This window comes from Triticum dicoccoides, chromosome 5B, assembly GCF_002162155.2.
Source record: "Triticum dicoccoides isolate Atlit2015 ecotype Zavitan chromosome 5B, WEW_v2.0, whole genome shotgun sequence".
Classification (NCBI taxonomy): Eukaryota; Viridiplantae; Streptophyta; class Magnoliopsida; order Poales; family Poaceae; genus Triticum; species Triticum dicoccoides.
The window spans coordinates 386,834,458-386,856,391 of record NC_041389.1 but is presented as its reverse complement, the minus strand read 5'-3'; positions in this window follow the sequence as shown (position 1 = coordinate 386,856,391).

The window sequence follows — 21,934 nt, the reverse complement described above, 5'->3', positions numbered from 1 at the left end:
AGCAGACGTGTTGGCACGCATCAGCGCCAAGCGCAATGCCGTCCCCCCCAACATCTTCCTAGAGAGGCTGTTCAAGCCATCCGTATCATGGGAGGGAGAGTCCGGAAACAATAGCCCGGACGCAACCGCACTGCCCCTCACCGAACACTCTGACACAGTTGGTGGCTCCGCCAACGAAACAACACCGTCAGCCCACCCAATAATGGCAGTCATTGCCCCATGGGCAGAACCATTCCTAGCCTACCTAACTAAGCAGGAACTTCTCGAGGACCAAAACGAGGCCCGTTGCATAGTGCGGCGATCTAAAGCCTACAAAGTCCATGAGGGAGAGCTTTATAAGAAAAGCACAACCGGAGTCCTTCAAAGGTGTATCTCCGAAGAGGAAGGGCGAGACCTTCTGGCGGAAATTCATGCCGGACTTGGCGGGCACCACACCGCAGCTCGGGCCCTTGTAAGCAAGGCCTTCCGTACCAGATTTTATTGGCCAACAGCCCGAGCAGACGCTCAGGATTTAGTGCAGCGATGCATCGGTTGCCAGTTATTCGCCAACCAAAGCCACATGCCGCCTACCGCCCTACAAACTATACCCATTACCTTGCCCTTTGTGGTCTGGGGTCTTGACATGGTTGGACCTCTTAAAGGAGGAACCCACAAGCAAAAATATCTACTGCTCATGGTGGACAAATTCACCAAATGGATAGAGGCCAAGCCTGTAAAGACGGCCGAATCCGGACCGGTGATAGACTTCATATCCGGGGTCGTACACCGTTACGGCGTCCCCCATAGCATCATAACTGACAACGGCACAAACTTCACGGCCGATGAAGTTAAAGTCTGGTGCAAAAACATGGGCATTAAGCTCGACTACACTTCAGTCTATCACCCTCAAACCAATGGTCAAGTCAAACGAGCCAACGGTCTCATTATGAGTGGCATCAAACCCATACTAGTGCGATTCCTCAAGGAATCTAACACGCACTGGGTGGAGGAGCTTGACTCCGTACTCTGGGGGCTGTGGACCACGCCGAATCGCACTACCGGATTCACACCATTTTCTATGGTATACGGCGCAGAGGCAGTACTGTCCTGCGACATAATTCATGACTCACCTCGAGTGCGCATGTACGAAGAAAGAGAAGCCTTTGGATGCATTGGAGGAGGAGTGCGACGTGGCAAAAGCTTGTTCCACATTCTATCAATAGCAGGCTCGAAGATATCAAAGAAGAGAAGTACGGGCCAAAACTTATAATGTTGGCGAACTAGTTCTACGCCTGCCGGACAAGAAAAGGACAAACTAAAACCCAAATGGGAGGGTCCCTTCATAATCGACCAAGTACTGACTGGTGGAGCGTACCGTCTGCGAAACGCATCGGACAACCGACTCGAGCCGAACCCATGGAACGTAGCACGCCTACGACGATTCTACGCCTAGCGCCGGCCTCCGTGTTCGTCTCCTTCCTCTGTCCCCTTTTTTTATTTTTATTGTTATTTTTTCACATTAGTTGTCCGGGATTTCGCTCCCTCTCCCAGCCTTTTTTCTCCCAAGCCCTTAGGGGCTTGCATGTGCATTGTTCGCACGTACTTGACGAGCCACCGGCGCTCCTCATACCTAGGGGCTTCTTTATCAGAAGTTTATATAAAATGGGCCTCATGCCCAAAACATGTGTGATACTTCCGCATGAACCTTTTATACACCATTATATGCATCGATATGACTTCAGTTCTGGCCAAGCTGGGTTGACTGGCTCCTGTGCTTACCCCTACGTTCCCGTTCATTCAGCTTAGGTGGTAAAGGGAGCACCTCTGCGATTGTTACTGTCGGGTCAGCCGGATGTGTACCTTAGACTGGGTGAAGCCGAAAGCTAGCGTTCTTAAGGGAATATTCAGTCGGTGAAATAAAAGATGATCTTTCATGTTTATTTATCTGCCCCCAGATGCTTTTCTGCTCTTTTTAGCAGTTCGGACATGCACTTTAGGGCATGCCTCCCAGGGAAAGGAACCCCTAACGGAATTATTTTCCCTGGAAGATGTTTCTTACTAACCATGTAATATAACATAACTAGTTGGGCACTTGTCTGCTAAAGCAATTATGACCCCTACGCCTTGTCTCCATGCATGCACCGGTTCTTTCATAATCGAGAGGGTATTCGGACACACTCCGGACTATAGGGTCTAGAGGTTGAAGCGAAAAGTTCCGCAATGACAAACGATCTACAATCCGGCTAGAAGGCATTTTTCTTGTCATTTTAAATTACAGAGTCAATCCGACTCGGTATATTCTTCTTCAATACCATCCAACAGGCGGTCTAATTTACAGTCCTGTTGGGAATACTTTGCAGCCAGCTCTACCTGGCCATATACTAAGCTGACAGGGATCTCCTTTCCGTCAGGACCCATAGGGCCGACCTCGGCCATGTGGTTTGGGTCAGCCTTCGTGTACCGAGTCTTCACCATGGCCCAGGCCTCCCTGGCACCTTGACGGCAGGCCGGTATCTTCCACAACCGGAAGCGTTGTGGCACTCCCTCCAGCTTTTTCGTAAGCTCCCCAAGGCCTTCGGGCATGGAGAGGGATGGCCACATAGCCTGAATGACGCTCTGCATTGCCTGTCGAACTCGTTCGTGCAGTTGCAATAGCTCGGGAAGAAGGTCTCCCATTGAACCGGGCATTTCCTCCGCAGGAAGACCTGTCAGCATACCTACAGACATAGCTCTGTTAATCGACTTCCTCGCTGAATTCTTTTTTCGAAGATTCGTTCAAGCACTTACCAAAAATGCCGCGTCGAAGTCGCTGATTCTCCTTTATGGAAGCAGACAGCTGAATACGAACATCCTTTAGTTCCTCGCCCAGCTGGGTATTGGCATCTTGAAGTTTGTTCTTCTCTTGCCTCACCCTCGTCAGCATGCTCTCGCCAGCCTTTAGTTGGCGTAGGAGTTGCTGCTTGTCCGGATTTGTTCCGGCCCCATCTGCACTATTATAGTCAGAGTTGCACACATGCCGCGCTTCACAATGAAATTATCTTTCGAAGCATATATTACCTGAGGGCGTCTCCTTGGCATTTTCTGAAGCGGCAAGTGCGGCCTCGAGTTGGGCCTTGCACTCTTCAAGCTCCTGGGACAGTTGCGTATTCTTCTTTGTAAGACACTGCATAGCACATGATCCTTAAAACAGTTATCTTCACTGTTTCAAGTCTCGGGGGCTACTGACATATATAACCTTCAATTTTACCCACCTGTATGTCTTTTACATACTGCTCTGTGGCTCTGGCTAGACCATTTTGAGCGGCACGGAGATACGCGTCTCCTGTATTAAAGGCGTCCAACGCCTCTAGGGAAAACATGCGTCACGAAGAACAGTCCGGTGACGCCTGTGGTTCAGGGCACTCTCCACCTCTGAATTGGTGGCAGATAGCCCGTCTGCATCCTCTGTCGGAGGAACGCCCGAGGCGTGCCCCGTGCCCGTCTCTGCTTCCGGACCCGGCCTTGAACCTTGGCCGACGGATATAGTCCACCGGGCTCTCTTCTTTCTAAGAAAATCATGACCGTTAGTAAGACTCAAGGGCATAAACCCTAGGCATTAAATTTGCACGCTGTACTGTTGCGTCGGAGTCTCGATCTGGTCCGCACTTCTTTTTGGCCCGCCTGGCTTCAGCGGCCCTTGTTGGCTGCCTGCCGCGGGCTCGGCCTTCCGCCTCAAGGATTTACCCTATGAAACGAAACACCATTAGTTCATGGCATTCAAGATAAAGCATGAATGGATCTCCTTAAAGATACTGGGGCTTCGGTCTCGGTTACCTTTGAGGCTGGAAGTAGTCCGGGATAGTCGGCCGTAATGGCCACTAGGGTGTTATCCCTACTCAATTGATGAAACACCCCTTCAATTAACTCCACACATAAGTCCGGGTCCTCTTGGGAGTCCGGATCGAGGGATCGTTCCGGGTCCTTGGGTTGTGGAGGAGGGTTGTTTATCTCCTTCACTGTCTGGCGCAGCTCCTGCGTTAACATTGTTAGACTAAATGCTCAATTACGGGAATTTCGAAAGCGGGTCGGCAGGTGAAATTGTTCGCTCACCCAGCTAGGAGGATTGTACATGGAGAATCTGCCCTCCGGGTTGACACGGAGGAATTCCTCTTCTTCTCCCTTGTACATAGCGGATAAGATTCTCGTTAAAGTGGCGGCCGAATCTGGCCCCTTACTACCGCACCGGGTGGCGTCATCCTCCCCGTTGAAATCCCACATAGGGTGCCCTCTGTATTGAAGCGGCTGCACCCCTCGCGTAATGCATATGGCCATGACCTTGATTATGGTCAGTCCGGAATGAGCCAACAACCTTATCTGGCTCATCAAGTAAAGGACGTCCCGGTCAGTTTCTCTCTGAGGGTTCCGCGGGCGCCAGCTCAGGCGCTTCTTCAACGGAGCATTATTGAACTCAGGGAGGCCGATCCATACAGGGTCCGGCAAGGGGACGTCATCTATATAGGACCACTCCGAGGACCAGTCCTCGGACGTCCTCTTTGGGGTACCGGATAGATATCCGGTCCCGGCGATGCGCCATAGTTCGGCTCCGCCCACTTGATAAATAGACCCCTCCTGAGAACGGGGCACAGAAGCAGAGGAGGGCAGCACGCACTAGAAGCCGGACACTGTTCGATGGGTACAAGGAATTTGAAGAAGAACCCGCCTTGCAATGCCGAAGACAACTTGCGCGCCGGACTCGTCATCATTAAAGCCTGGTTCAGGGGCTACTGAGGGAGTCTTGGATTAGGGGGTGTCCGGATGGCCGGACTATGACCTTCGGCCGGACTCCCGGACTATGAAGATACAAGATTGAAGACTCCGTCCCGTGTCCGGATGGGACTTTCCTTGGCATGGAAGGCAAGCTTGGCGATACGATATGAAGATCTCCTCCCATTGTAACTGACTCTGTGTAACCCTAGCCCTCTCGGGTGTCTATATAAACTGGAGAGTTTTAGTCCGTAGGACGAACAACAATCATACCATAGGCTAGCTTCTAGGGTTTAGCCTCTCTGATCTTGTGGTAGATCCACTCTTGTACTGCCCATATCATCAATATTAATCAAGAAGGAGTAGGGTATTACCTCCATCGAGAGGGCCCGAACCTAGGTAAAAACATTGTGTCCCTTGTCTCCTGCTACCATCCGCCTAGACGCACAGTTCGGGACCCCCTACCCGAGATCCGCCGGTTTTGACACCGAAAGAAGCCTTTTAAAGGAAGGCGACGCCTGTGGTGAAGGGGTTGTGAAATCAATGTCTTCAGGACTTTCTTGATTAGTCTCAAGCACCGGAGTGGTGACTTGAGCTATTGGAGTGTGCAGAATAGCTTCATCATCTAAGGGCATATCTTGAGTGATTGGCGTCATGGGACGGGGAGTCAAAGGACGGCCAATACTGATCAACTCACTTCTTATTGGAGCACATGATGATACCACACGATTGGGTTCAATCTGAGGAAGGACTTCATCATCTTCAACATGGTCCTCATGACCAATGTCTTCAGCTGTGATGGGATCAGCAGCTAGAATTTCTTCATCTTTAGGAGCCTCTGTGGAAGCAGGCTCATGGATCACTACACGATGCTCGCGGTTGGTTGAGGAAGGTAGAGAAACAGAGATTGGTTTCATATTCAGCGGTTCTTGGGCAAAAACACGCTCTTTGCGAGAAGACTCTGAAGCTTTAGTCTTCAGCTTCTTCTTGGAGGGAGCAGTGTCAGGGGCGTCATGGAGCTTCCTCTTTCAGGATTCAGCCTCAGCTTGCCGAGTTTTGTTTTGCTCAGAAGCTACTGAGGCGACCTTTGGCTTCGAGCCAATCATGCTGGCAGGGAAGACTATGCTAGGTCATTCCTGCCTTGAAGCATCGGGTTTGGCTTCAGCGGACTTCTTGCCCTTCTTGGCAGCAAGCTTGGGGTTGATGTTAGGACACCCAAGTGCCTTTCTCTTCTTAGCCTCATTGTGCGCTTTGTCTTCTTCTGTACATAGTACTTCGTGTGCTCGCGTGAGCCTTTGGCTTCTTCACGCTTCTTGTTAAACTGGTCCTTGAGGTCATGCATCATCTACTTGAAGTTTTGCACATCATCAACACTGAGCCTGGACACGTGCTTCTTGAACTGTGCCTTCTCATAATCGATCTTGTTCTTCAGATCAACAATTTTTTGAGAAATGGCAAGTTTATTCTCAATGGCTCCTTGAAAGGTGACGCTGATGTCCACTGGCAGCTGCAAATCATCAATGTTGATGTTTTGATTCTCAAACCATTCATCAATGAAGTTATTGAGAATGTTAGCATCGAACAGAGGCAGGTCCTGGAAGATCTCAACCTCTTGTTTGCTCTTGATCAACTGTTCCAGAGCATCGTCTCCAAGATCTTCATCACTTGCCAGATCAATGGTGTTGTCTTCATTGCACAAAACGGCAGCAGGAGTGAATGCCTGCCAAGAAATCTTCTTGGGCTTTGGCTTCTTGGTTCTCTTGGATATGAGGGATTGACCTTCAGACTGCACACTTGATTCAGACAGTGCAGTTTGCAGTGGCTTCACAGTCGAAGCTTTTGGAGCAGCAGAGAGCTTGGAAGCTTTTGACTTCTTCTGCATCGGATGCACAGGAGCATCCTTAGTGTCAGCCTCATTAGCATATTGATCAAATGTTGTCCTTTGATCTGCAATATAGGATAGGAGCCCATCAAAGTTATTAAACGGGGCAATCCTATTCTCATTGGCTTCACGGGGACCTTGGAGCAGAGACCAGGGTTGAAGTTGGGTCCAAATTCCTTCTTGTTCCTGGCGGCGGACTCCTTTGCAAACTGGAAGTTGCGCTTGAAGAGATCATCTTCACGACACCATCAAGGAGATGATGGGTCGGAATTTTCTGGCTGAGGTCCCCAAACCATGCATGGATAGAAGCCCTGAGCAATAGCTTCAGGCTTTGACTTTGGTGGCAAATTCTTGTAAAGAATATCGCCCCATGGGCGATTAATAGCCTTATTTTCTGCATACTCAGCTGTGACGAAGTTATACTTGAACCACTGCTCAGCCCAATATCTTCGGATCCATTGGATTCTAGTCTTGGGCTGATTGTAGTTCTTCTCAGGATCAAACTTGTAAAGTTCGTACAGATCTGGGGGCAGCTCCAGAGTAGTATTGCCACGGTGTTGCCTGCCACCTTTCCTTGTTTATTTTTCAGTAGCCATAATATACAGACAGAGAGGCTTCAAAATAGTGAAAGGCTTCCGACGACTGGTTAGACAAGAATTGGCTTCAGGAGAGTCAATGTGCCGCTATAAGAACTCTACAAGTGAATGCAGACTATGAGAACGAAGGGATTCCCCCACGGACATGTACATGTGACAGCATTAGAGATGCGAGGGAAGGGGAACAGGTCATATGCATTCTTAAAAGATTTTGAAAATAAATCAGTTTGAAGACATTGACCTCATAGTGCGAAGACATTCACTTATATGAAGTGAGTTGGATCCTAAGTAAAAGTGAGGAATCTAACTAGTTATGAAGCACAAGTGAATATACTTTGCAAGATATGAGATTCAAAAACAGAAAGATCCAGTTTTGGAAGTGCAGAAACCACTTTTGGGTGAAGTGGACGGATTTGACAGATCGAAAAGCGGTAAAAAGTGAGTTTTATTTACCACTTGAAGAACTGCTAGATGGGGCAGAACGGATGCCGAGCAGTCCAATCTCCCATTCCCTAACTTGGCGAAGGAAGACACCTACGGCGGCAGTGGAGAAGACGAAGTCCGCGGCCGGCATGAGAACGACATCGAAGAGGTCGCGGCACTTAAGTGCTTCGTCTCCGGCGTTGACTCGAGCTAGCAGTGGCTCTAGGGTTTGAACGAGATGGCAAGGTGGAAGAGGAGATAATGATCGCGCGGGTGTGTAGTTATAAGGAGGAGGGCGGCACAACGCAATTACGTAGGTGCCCCTGGCGGTTCACATCTGGTGGACACGTGGTGTGCATGAAACTTATCTAGAGTTGAGCCATGTTCCCGCGCATGCCTGGATTGTCGGGTGGTCGTTCCGACTTCTCCGGTTTTTGGGCAAAAAGATGTCATTAAATACCGTTTTAAATGCATGTCTCTGTATGTTCAGCTGACAAGGACACACTGAAGACATTCGACACGTGTCAACAGAATGCATATGACTAGATAGAGAGAATTTGAGGGAGTAGCACAGATGGGGTCAGGGTCCGATCACATTCACTTAGGTCAGAAGAATAGCAACTTGAAGACATAGCTATAAGTGAATGCTGTAGAGGACAGAACACAAACACACACACACACACACACACACACACACACATATATATATATATATATATAGCATTGAAGATAAATCAACATTGCGAAGATATAGAACTTGAAGGCAAATCAATGTTGAAGACAATCCAAATATGAAGATAATGCAATCATGACGCCAAATGAAAATCTTGAAGAAAGTGTGGTTGGGGTGTTACCCACTGTATAGGAAATTTAGACCCAGACACGACGCACAATTATTGTGGCACTCCGAAGTCAAATTACACATTAATGTATTCACACTCAGAGGGTAAGTCTTCATTGATTGAAGAAATATGTTACTTTGTGTGTTGCACATCTAAGTCATCAACATGCATAAGCATTAGGATGTGTGTTCATTCACTGGACATTCGAGGATTCTAAGATATTTAGCTCACACCGCAACATGCAAAATCTTTTCTCATCCAAGGGCTTTGTGAAGATATCTGCCAGTTGCTCTTCAGTGTTGACGTGAATGATATCAATATCTTCCTTGATGACATGATCTCTGAGAATGTGATGACGAATCTCAATGTGCTTTGTCTTCGAGTGCTGAACTGGATTCTTGGCAATCTTGATGGCGCTTGCATTGTCGCAGAAGAGTGGCACATTCTTCAAGTTGATGCCATAGTCCTTGAGAGTTTGCTTCATCCAGAGAAGTTGAGCACAGTATTCAGAGAAGTTGATACAATAGCAATGTATTCAGATTCAGTAGTGAAGAGAGATACACAGTTCTGCTTCTTTGAAGACCAACAGACAAGAGATCATCCAAGAAAGTGACATGTGCCTAATGTAGTCTTGCGATCAACTTTGTCACCAGCATAATCAGCATCTGAGTATCCAACTAGATCAAATGCTGAGCCCTTTGGATACCATAATCCTAGTGTTGGGGTGTGAGCCAAATATCAAAGAATTTGCTTCACTATGAGGTGATGTGATTCCTTTGGTGCCGCTTGGAATCAGGCACACATGCATTCGCTAAGCATAATATCTAGCCTAGATGCACATAAGTACAATAAAGAACCAATCATGGAGTGGTATACCTTTTGATCGAAATCTTTACCATTGTCGTCAGGGCCTAGATGGCTTTTGGTTGGCAGTGGCATTGTGTACCCTTTGCAGCCTTGCATTCCCAACTTCTTCAGACAGTCTTTGAGGTATTTTTCTTGTGGTTTGAAGATGCAATTTTGCTGTTGAAGGATTTGAAGACCAAGAAAGAACTTCAGCTCTCCCATCATGGACATCTGGTATTGCTCTTGCATCATGTATCCAAACTCATCATTGTATCTCTTATGAGTGCAGCCAAAGATAATGTCATCCACATATATTTGGCACACAAATAGTTCACCATCATATGTCTTCATGAAGAGAGTGGGATCTAGAGAACCAGGTGTGAAGCCTTTGCTCTTCAGGAATTCTCGGAGTGTCTCATACCAAGCGCGAGGTGCTTGTTTGAGGCCATACAGTGCCTTGTTCAGCTTGTATACCATATCAGGATGATTTGGATCTTCAAAGCCAGGCGGTTGAGCGACATACAGTTCTTCTTTGATTTTGCCGTTGAGGAAGGCACTCTTCACATCCATTTGGTACATAAGAATGTTTTGATGGTTGGCATAGGCTAGCAGTATGCGAATGGCTTCAAGCCTAGCCACGGGAGCAAAGGTTTCATCAAAATCAATTCCTTCCACTTGTGTGTAACCTTGAGCAACGAGGCAAGCTTTGTTTCTAACAACCTGTCCAAGTTCATCTTGCTTGTTGCGATAGATCCATTTGGTGCCAATGATATTGTGCTTGTGAGGATCAGGACATTTGACAAGCTCCCATACATTATTCAGCTCAAACTGTTGAAGCTCTTCTTGCATAGCTTGAATGCATTCAGGTTCCATAAAGGCTTCTTCAAATTTGTTGGGTTCACATATAGATACAAATGCAAAGTGACCGCAGAATTTTACTAGTTGCGTAGCTCTTGATCGAGTAATTAAGAGGACCTGGTGCATTGATGCTATCAATAATCTTCTCAATTCGGACTTCATTTGCAACCCGAGGATGAACTGGACGAAGATTTTATTCAGGCTGACTATTGTCTTCATCTTCAGGATTTGCTTCAGAACGAGCATTGTCTTCATGTTGATTAGGTGCAGAAACGATGATCTCATCTTCAACCTGTTCGTCGGTGGGTATGATTTCTCCTGTACCCATTAGCTTGATAGTTTCACCTAGTGTAGTTTCATCTAGCACATTTGGCAGGTGCTCTCTTTGTGAGTCGTTAGTCTCATCGAACCACTCATCTATAGTTTCAACCACTTTATAGTGAAACGGATTGAAGACTTTGTAGGTGTGTGAATCCTTTCCATAACCAAGCATAAAACCTTCATGTGCTTTCGGTGTGAATTTAGAAGTGTGATGTGGATCCTTGATCCAGCACCTAGCACCAAAGACTTTGAAGTAACTGAGGTTTGGCTTCTTACCAGACAAAAGGTCAAAAGATGTCTTCTTGAAGAACTTGTGAAGATAAACTCGGTTGATGATGTGGCATGCAGTATCAATGGCTTCGGGGCCAGAATTTTCTTAGAGTCTTGTATTCATCGAGCATCATGCGTGCCATCTCAATGAGCGTTTTGTTCTTGCGCTCCATGATGCCATTCTGCCGAGGTGTGTATGGAGTAGAGAACTCATGCGTGATGCCCAAAGTATCAAGATAAATGTCGAGGCCGGTGTTCTTGAACTCAGTGCCATTGTCACTCCGGATGTGCTTGATCTTGATGCCATAATTCGTCATAGCTCGATTTTTGTGAAGTGTCTGAAGACATCCTGCACCTCATACTTATAGAGATTTATGTGTACCCAGGTGTATCTCGAATAATCATCAATAATAACGAAGCCATAGAGATGTGCAGTGGTAGTAAGGGTAGAGTAGTGAGTATGGCCAAATAAGTTCATGTGAAGCAACTCGAAGGGACGTGAGGTAGTCATGATTGTCTTCGAGGGATGCTTGGCTCTAGTCATCTTCCCAGCTTCACAAGCACCACATAGATGATCCTTCTTGAACTTGACACCCTCGATGCCAATGATGTGCTTCTTCTTCACAAGAGTGTGTAAGTTCCTCATGCCCGCATGTCCTAGATGACGATGCCATAGCCAGCACTTTGAAGCTTTTGCTAGAAGACATACGACAAGCTGTGGCCCTGTTAAGAAATCTACCATATACAGTTCACCTCTTCGATAGCCTTCAAAGACTAAGGATTTGTCAGATTCATTAGCACAAGACAATGATATTTTCCAAATATCACAATCATATTCAGATCACAGAGCATTGACACAGACATTAAGTTGTATCCAAGGGATTCAACAAGCATCACTTTTTCCATGTGTTGATCCTTTGAGATAGCAACTCTACCAAGACCCAATACCTTGCTTTTACCAGTGTCAGCGAATGTGATGTGGCTTTTAGTAGATGGACGTAGGGTTGAATCCATGAGAAGACTTCGATCACCAGTCATGTGGTTGGTGCAGCCGCTGTCCATGATCCATTCAGTGGCTTTCGGAGTCGTACCCTACAGTGTAGTTAGCGGGATAGGCTTCACCAAGAGTATTGTGAAGCAGAAACATGTAGCGAACAAGCATATTATCAAAGTTGAGATTATGGTTGGGCATGATAGGATGCTCGTCAAGAAACCCTGGGATGAAATACATGGTAAGACCATTTGGGCACTTTATCTTGCATCCCACAAGATGTTTTAGGTCCCCAGCATTGGCATCAGAAGTCTTTGATTTCCGGCTGGAGACCTTTCCCTGCAAGAGAAGTTAATTCTTCTTAACCACCCACATCTTTAGGGGTGGCTTAGAAGCAATGAGTCTAAGTGCAACATCTGAGAATTTTGGCTTGGGAGCCCTAGTAAATAGCTTCGCAGGAGGAGAATAATACTCATATGAATATGCAGAAAAGTTCTTAGTTTTGTGAACATAGTGGTTAGAAGAAACACACTCATATTCATGAGTCAGATGATGGTTCTCCTACAAAACATTGGCGTTAGGGTGACCATGATTGGTCATCTATCTGTATGAAGCCTTTGGGCCATATGATGCCTTTGGTCCGGGGTTTGTCTTCTTCCCAGGTGGTGTCATGACGACATTCACGGGAAGCTTCCCAAGATAGCTTTTGGGCACCCAGATCTTCTTCAAGGGTGGCCCATTCCTGCAGTTAGTACCAATATACCTGGCATCCACTTCACCATTCTGATTCTTAAATAGTTTATAATTGGCATCAAAGGATTCATCGATGACAATGGGGTTAGCACAAGTGAAGCTAGATAAAGTGGATGGGTCCACTGAAGGATCCTTAGCAGCAACCCAGGTAGTTTTGGGGTACTGCTCAGGCGTCCAGTAAGAACCATCAACATTCATTTTCCTCTCGAACCCAACACCCTCCTTCCTAGGGTTTCGGTTCAGAATCTGTTTCTTGAGGACATCGCCTAGAGTCTGATGTCCTTTGAGTCTTTTGTACATGCCTGTTTCAAGCAATGTCTTCAACCTAGCATTCTCATCAGCAATAGTAGTCGCATCCTCAGTAGATGGGTTAGTTACCACATCAGCAGTTGAGGATATTGCAACATCAGAGGCAGTAGAACATCCAGCAACAAAGACAGCATTATCACGCTCAAGACATTTTAAACATGGTGGAACAAATTCTTCCTCGGCGGGACTGATCTATTGAGTGAGTAGTGAATCATTCTATTTTTGAAGATCTTCATGAGACGCTCTCAGTTTCTCAAGTTCTTGCTTCCTTTGAAGATAATCATAGGAAAGCTTCTCATGAGAGGCTGAGAGAGTTTCATCACAACTCTCAAGTTCCTCGTACTTAACGCGAAGATTTTTGATGTCTTCAATTAAGGACTGAGATCGATTCATTTCCACGTCCAACAGGTCATCGCTTTTGTCTAGCAACTTTTGAATATGTTCCATAGCAGTTTGTTGCTCAGTTGCAATTTTAGAAAGTATCTTATACCTAGCTAGGTTTGGATTCACATTCAGAGTCATCTTCACTAGAGGTTTGGAAGTAGGCATCGCGTGAGTTTACCTTGGCACCACGTGCCATGAAGCAGTTCAGTGAAAGCACGAAGACTAGACATGATCAGAATGGAACATAGTATGAAGCCAAACAGATATAAGTCTTCACTCAATGAAGTTAAATGGATCAGGCAGGCAAGCAAAGACTTCACAAAGACAAACTGAAAAGAAAGGAGAGTAGGGGATAGAACCAGTTGCTTGCTGAAGACAAAGATTTGGTAGACCAGTTTCAGTTGCTGTGACAACTGTACGTCTGGTTAGGGAGGCTGAGATTGAACTCAGAAGACTGTGTCTTCACCTTATTCCCCTAGAGCTAAGACCACTTAGTACTAGCCCTATCACTCAGGTAAGTCTTCAAGGTATACTTCCAAATCTTCATAGACCTTGTTCACGGTCAATCCACAATGACTCTTGGATCCTCAGAACGCGACGCCTAACCGGCTGGAGGATGCATAGTCCTCAAGTGTAACAAGTCTTTAGAGCACGCGGACAGAAAGACTTTAGTGATGCCTAACACTCTTTGGCTCTGGGTGGTTTGGGCTTTGTCCTCGCAAGGATCTCCCTCTCAAATGCTTCGGAGGTGGGTTGCTCTCAAACGACAAAAGTCGTGCACTAACTCTGAGCAGCCACCAATTTATGGTGTAGGGGGGGTGGGCTATTTATAGCCAAGTGGCAACCCAACCTGATATGTCTGAAATGACCCTGGGTCACTAAGGAACCGACACGTGTCCAACGGTCGGCTTTCAAACACACGCGGTAGCTTGGCTTGGGCTACAAGTGAAGCTGACTCATCCAGCTCTGGATAAGATTTGCTCTCATTGTCTTCGCTCGAAGACATAGGATTTTGTTGAGCATCACATCAGTCACTCTGAGTTTGTCCACTTGGACCCCACTTAATAGTATGGTGGTTCCTATGACTCAATAAAGAAGAAAAGGAAACTATGAAACAACTATGTCTTCGCACTCCATACTCTTCAAGTGAATGTCTTCACGAACCACCATTGTCTTTAATGTCTTCACATAATTTTAGGGGTCATCTCTGCTAGGGTAAACCGAATCAATGAGGGACTACTACCTGTGTTATCCTGCAATTCTCACAAACACATTAATCCCTCAACCACGTTTGTCGTCAATACTCCAAAACCAACTAGGGGTGACACTATATGCACTTACAGGTGTAGTTCTCTTTTGTTTTGGTTTTGGTGGACTTAAGTTGTAGGAGACACCATACTAACAAGAGGGGGTCCGTATCGGAAAGGCTAGGGTGGAATCAACATGTACACATGTTTTTCACACCCCCAGCTCCTTCCCTCATCCTTGGAGTTTACCTGTTATCACGGTAGTGGCATTAGGGTGGCGCCAGCGGTAGTACCGCTAGGCCTGAGTGGTAGTACCACTCATAGCCATAAGCGGTAGTACCGCTGTTTCTTAGCAGTAGTACCGCCTATGGCCATCAGCGGTAGTATGGCTCCGGTTCCGTGCTGGTACCGCCTCGACTCGAGACCTACGTTTCTCGTGTCGAATTCAGCGACAGTAGCAACGGTAGTAGGAGCGGTAGTACCACTCTCGAGCGGTAGTATTGCTCCTACCACCGCGGCTAGTGCTGCTCGGGCGCTCCCTCTCTTGCCTCTTCTCTCTCTGCAGGTGATACTCGCAGTCACAGCGGTAGTACCGCTGGGGCTCATGGTAGTACCGCTTCTGCCAGTGGTATGTGACGCCCCCAATTCAATCGTACACTAATCATGCTCACAAATGTGTACAGTCAAGATCAGGGACTCACGGGAAGATATCTCAACACAACTCTAAAAGTAAAATAAGTCATACAAGCATCATATTACAAGCCAGGGGCCTCGAGGGCTCAAATACAAGTGCTCGAACATAAACGTGTCAGTGGAAGCAGCAATATCTGAGTACAGATGTAAGTTAAACAAGTTGCCATAAGATGGCTAGCACAAACTGGGATACCGATCTAAAGAGGCGTAGGCCTCCTGCCTGGGATCCTCCTAGCTACTCCTGGTCGTCGTCAGTGGCCTGCACGTAGTAGTAGGCACCTCCAGTGTAGTAGGAGTCGTTGTTGACGGTGGCGTCTGGCTCCTTGGCTCCAACGTCTAGGTGCGGCATCCGGGAAGAAGAGGAAAAAAGGGGGGAAAGAGGGAGCAAAGCAACCGTGAGTACTCATCCAAAGTACTCGCAAGCAAGGATCTACACTACATATGCATGGGTATATGTGTAAAGAGGCAATATCAATGGACTAAACTGCAGAATGCCACAATAAGAGGGAGATAGCTACTCCTATCGAAGACTACGCTTCTGGCAGCGTCCGTCTTGCAGCATGTAGAAGAGAGTAGATTGAAGTCCTCCAAGTAGCATCGCATAGCATAATCCTACCCGGCGATCCTCCCCTCGTCGCCCTGTGGAAAAGCGATCACCAGGTTGAGTGTGGAACTTGTCTGGGTGTGTTTTATTAAGTATCCGGTTCTAGTTGTCATAACGTCAAGGTACAACTCCGGGTCGTCCTTTTACTGAGGGACATGGCTATTCGAATAGATAAACTTCCCTGCAGGGGTGCACCACATAACCCAACATGCTCGATCCCTCTGGCCGGACACACTTTCCTGGGTCATGCCCGGCCTCGGACGATCAACACGTTGCAGCCCCACCTAGGCACAACAGAGAGGTCAGCACGCCGGTCTAACTCCTATGCGCGCAGGGGTCTGGGCCCATCGCCCATTGCACACCTGCACGTTGCGAACGCAGCCGGTGAGCAGACCTAGCAACCTCCATTACAAATGAAGTTGTGTTACATGGTCCAACCCGGCGCGCGCCGCTCAACACTGACGTCAAGAAGGCTTCGACTGATACCATGACGTCGAGTTCCCATAAATGTTCTCGCGTAGTTGGTTAGTGCGTATAGACTAGTGGCCAGACTCAGATCAAATACCAATATCTTTTTAAGCGTGTTATTATGAAGTAACCGCGAACGCCAACCAGGGCCAAGCCCACCTCTCGCCTAGGTGGTCTCAACCTGCCATGTCGCTCCGCCACAAAGATCCACCCAGAGGGCCGTCGGGACAAATGTCCTTTCAACTCCCAATCTGTGAATCACTCGCGGGTACTCTACGATCCGACCCGACTTTAGTCACCATATGTATAGTATGTAAGTATGTATAGTATATACCCGTGATCACCTCCCAAGTGATCATGGCCCGATAGTATAGCAAGGCAGACTGACAAGAATGTAGGGCCAATGATGATAAATTAGCATCCTATACTAAGCATTTAGGATTGCGGGTAAGGTATCAACGACTGTAGCAACAATGACAGGCTATGCAACAAAATAGGAGTAACTGAACAGTAACATGCTACACTACTCTAATGCAAGCAGTAGAGAGAAGAATAGGTGATATCTGGTGATCAAGGGGGGGGCTTGCCTGGTTGCTCGGAAAAGAAGGAGGGGTCGTCAACTCCGTAGTCGAACGGGGCAGCATCAGCATCGGTCTCGTAGTCTATCCGAGAGAAGAGGGGGGAAGAAACAGTAAATATAATGGAAACATAAGCATGACGATGCATGACATGACAATGAGCGGTGTTAGGTGTGCCCTAACGCGATAGTAGGTGATACCGGCGAAAGGGGAAAACATCCGGGAAAGCATCCCGATGTTTCGTGTTTTCGGACAGATGAACCGGAGGTGAAATGTTCCAGGTTCACTATGCTAGGGACACGTGACGGACAAACGGGCTTTGTATTCGGGTTCATCTCGTCGTTCTGAGCAACTTTCATGTACAAAGTTTTTCCATCCGAGCTACGGTTTATTTTATATTAATTTTAAAAGACTTAATCATTTTTAGAATTTATTTAATTATTTTACATCAACATTATCTAGAATAGTGGATGCTGACATCATCATGACATCATCATGAAGTCAGCATGACGTCAGCAGTCAACAGGGCGTTGACTGGATCAAACTGACATGTGGGTCTCAGCTGTCATTCACTGTTAACTAACTAATAGATTAATTAACTAACCTAAGTGATTAGGTTAATCTAATCAGGATTAATTAAGTTAATTCATTACTTAATTAATTAATATTTCATTTATTATTATTTTTTAATTCATTTTTTATAAAACGTTCCAGGGGTGGATCCCGTTTGGCAGTGGCCTATCAGGCACTGGGCGCTAGTGGTTACGGGTTGTGGGCGCTAGTGGCGCCCGACCAGGCGAGGGTCGAGCGGCGTAGATGGGTGTCGGCGTCAGGCGACGACCAGGGCCTCGGTGAGGCCGGCCAGGAACGGCACCGGCGAGGCCGGCCGATTAGCGGGCTACCGCAGGGGACAGTGGGGGTCGCGCGAGAGGGCGGTGGAGGCGGCTGCGGCCAGAGACGGCACAACAGTGGCGTGGTAGTGAGCGCGGGTCGTCCGGCGCGGTGCAGGAGCAGAGCGCCGCCGCAGGAGGAAGGCAGCAGCAGTGGGAGAGTGGGGCTGGTGGCAGGGGGCAAAGGAACGCCGGGAGCTACGGCGGGCAGCGCAGCTCGCGAGCGGCCAAACGGTGACGGCCGGCGGGGTGCGCACCGCGAGCAGGGGCGCAGCACGTGCGGGACCGCAGGGAGGAGGCCACGGCGTGAGCGCGTGCGCCCAAGGGAGGGAGAGGAGGAGGTGGGGAGCTCACGGGGGTCGTAGGGATAGGGCAGTGGGGCGCGGGGAGGAAGGACGGGGACGAGCGGCGGAGAGGAAGCAGACCGGCGGGGTGGCTCCGGCGTCGTGGCCTCCGGCGAGGTCCTCGGACGGCAGCGACGGCGCAGTCGGGCAGCGTCGGGTGAGCCTCGATCCGATCTGGATCGGGGGCAAGAGGGAGAGGCGACGTGGGGGGGAAGCGGGGTGACGGGGTGGGTAGTTAGGGTTCGGGAGGCGATAAGGGGAGTGAGTGGGGTGGCCGGCTGGGCCAACTGGGCTGGCCGGCCGGTAGCTAGGCCGGTTGGCCCAGGGAGGGTCTTTTCTTCTTCTTTTTTTGTTAGTTTTCTGTTTTTGTTTTTCCTTTTTCCTTTTTCTTTATTTTCTTTTATATTTTAATTCATTTTAAGTATTTAGAAATTTTCTAAAAAAGTGTTTACTTCACCATAATTACCTATGCAATATTTGACACAGTCCGAACATTTTTATTTTAATGTTTGAAAACTTTGGTGGTTTGCCGTTAATTCAAATTTGGATTTGAATAGTTTTGATCTGACGAGAGATTACCAACAGTAACCAGGATGACATGGCATCGTTGATGTGGGATTACTGTAGCATGATTATCCGGACGTTACAAATCTGGAACAGTGCGGGGTACTCTTTGCGCACACTATCCTCACGTTCCCAAGTGGCTTCATCTTCAGAATGGTGCAACCACTGAACTTTGAGGAACTTGATCACCGTCTAACGTGTGCGGCGTTCAGCTTGGTTGAGAATGCGGACCAGATGCTCTTTATAGGAGAGGTCCTGTTGCAACTCAAGCACTTCATGATCCACTGCTCGGATTGGGTCCTTGAAGCAGGGGCGGAGTTGTGACACGTGGAACACATCGTGAACCTAAGAAAGGTTCGGTGGAAGCTCCAGTTGGTATGCCACTTTTCCACGCCTTTCCAGAATAGTGAAAGGACCAATATAGCGAGGAGCTAGCTTGCCCTTGATCCCGAAGCGGTGAGCACCGTTCATTGGTGTGACTCGAAGATAAGCCTTTTCGCCAGGTTGATAGACCATGTCCCTATGATGACGGTCATACTGACTCTTCTAACGTGACTGAGCAGTCTTGAGATTCTCGTGAATAATACGAATTTGTTCTTCAGCATGTTGAATAATATCTGGACCAAAGAGGGGAGGTTCCCCAGTTTTTGACCAGTTCAGAGGGGTTCGGCACTTTCGTCCATATAACACTTCGAAGGGGGCCATCTCCAGACTAGCTTGATAGCTATTATTATAACAAAACTCAGCATACGGGAGAGATTCCTCCCATTTCTTGCCGAAGGAAATAACACAAGCACGAAGCTTGTATTCAAGAACTTGGTTGACGCGTTCAACTTTCCCTTGCGACTGAGGATGAAAAGCAGTGCTGAAAGACAGATGAGTCCCCATAGCTTCTTGGAAACTTGCCCAGAATCTTGAAGTCAATAAGCTGCCATGGTCTGAACTGATTACCAATGGAATTCCATGAAGTGAGACAATTCTGGACATGTAGAGGGTTGCTGGCTGACTAGCAGTGATCATTTCTTTGATAGCCAGAAAATGTGCAACCTTAGAAAGCCGGTCAATGACGACTAGAATAGCATCATTACTTTCTGCGATTTGGGGAATCCAGTGATGAAGTCCATTTCAACATGGTCCCATTTCCATTCAGGAACAGAGATAGGTTGCAGAGTTCCAGCAGGCCTTTGATGCTCTGCTTTGATACAACGATAGGTCACACTCAGCAACATAACAAGCAATATCTTGCTTCATATTAGACCACCAGAATCTCTGACGAATGTCTTGGTACATCTTGGTGCTACCGGGATGAATAGACAGAGGTGTATCATGATCTTCCTTCATAACCCTTGGAGTCAGATTCAGGTTTTCACTCGCACATGGCACCACTAGGTGGCCTTTGAAGTACAACGCGCCATCATCAGCAATAGTGAAGAATGAGGGCTTTCCTTCTGAGAGATAATGTTTAATATTCTCGACTTCAGAGTCATAATGTTGAATAGTCTTGGTATCGCCCATGAGATCTAGCACGACATCGAGGGTATGTAGAGAACCCTGAGGAACCACACGAATATTCATCTTTTGAAACTCTGGGGTAGGGGGAGCGAGTGCACCAGGAGGAACAATATGGAGGTTCAGCTTTCTGAATTCTTCAACAAGCGAGGGCTGAACTTTATGAACCTGGAGGTGGTTGCAGTAAGATTTGCGGCTCAAGGAATCAGCCATTACATTAGCCTTGCCTGGAGTATAGGATATACCCAAGTTAAAATCTGCAACAGTCTCCATCCATCTCTGCTGACGAAGGTTCAGGTCTGGCTGAGTAAATAGATACTTCAGACTTTGGTGGTCGGTGAAGATCTCACAACGATTACCGAGAAGGTAATGCCGCCACTGTTTCGGCGCATGTATAATAGCAGCCAGCTCGAGGTCATGAACTGTATAGTTCTCTTTGTGAGGGTGCAATTGACGAGAGGCATAAGCAATCACTTTGCCCTCTTGCATTAGGACAGCGCCTAGGACTTGACGTGAAGCATCACAATAAATGACGAAGTCCTTCTTAGTATCTGGAGGAGCAAGCACTGGGGCAGAAGTCAACTTGTCTTTGAGCGCCTGGAAACTTTCCTGACACTTTTCTGTCCACTCAAACTTGACGCCTTATGAAGCAGGTTAGTCAGAGATCTAGCAATCTTGGAGAAGTTCTCGATGAATCACCGGCAATAGCTGGCGAGTCCGAGAAAACTTCTGACTTGCTTGACATTCTTCGGAGGAGTCCAATCGAGAATAGCCTGAACTCGCTCGTGGTTGACGGTGATACCATCCTTGGAGATGACATACCCAAGATAGGTTACTTCGGGAAGCAAGAATTCGCACTTGGAGAACTTGGCATAGAGTTGATGCTCTCTAAGATTTTCCAGAACAAGACGAAGATGTTCAGCATGTTCTTCTTCATTCTTGGAATATACAAGGATATCATCCAGATAAACCACGACAAACTTGTCGAGGTATTCCATAAAGATATAGTTCATCAAACGAGAGAAGGTGGATGGAGCATTGGTTAATCCAAAAGACATGATGGTGTACTCGTATGAACCATAGCGAGTCACAAATGCGGTCTTTGGGATATCCTCTTCGCGGACACGGATCTGGTGGTAACCCAACCTCAAGTTGAGTTTATAGAACACTGACGAACCAGCCAGTTGATCATACAAATCATTGATCTGAGGAAGAGGATATTTGTTCTGAATGGTAGCCTGGTTAGTAGGACGGTAGTCTTGGACCAATGGGTTTGTCCCATCCTTCTTCTTAACAAAGAGAGAAGGTGATCCCCAAGGAGAGAAACTTGGGCGAATGAAACCACTTCATAGTGATTTGTCGATTTCCTCCTTAAGCTCAATGAGTTCATGCGGCAGCATCTTGTAGGGACATTTGGCTATAGGAGAGGTGCCTGGTTTCAAGTCAATGATGAATTCGACAGCTTTGGTAGGGGGGATCCCTGGAAGCTCTTCAGGAAAGACGTCGAGGAATTCACGCATGACGGGGATGTTTTCAATGCCTTCGAGTGGTTTAGCGTTCAATGCATTGAACACATAAAGTCTAGCCTCGGCATTCTGAACCAGATGAGCATTGTAGCTAATTATTTCATCAGAAGGGTGTAGCAGATGGACGGTCTTAGTGGCGCAAATGATAGAAGCAGTATGCGCTTTCAACCAATCCATACCCAGAATGAGGTCGATGTTAGACGACTTCAGGATTATGGGAGAGGCATAGAATTCCAACCCTTCAATTTCAACGGGACGTTGTGACTAACCATAGAGGTTTGACATCGGCCCGAAGGGGTGTGTACCACTAGCGG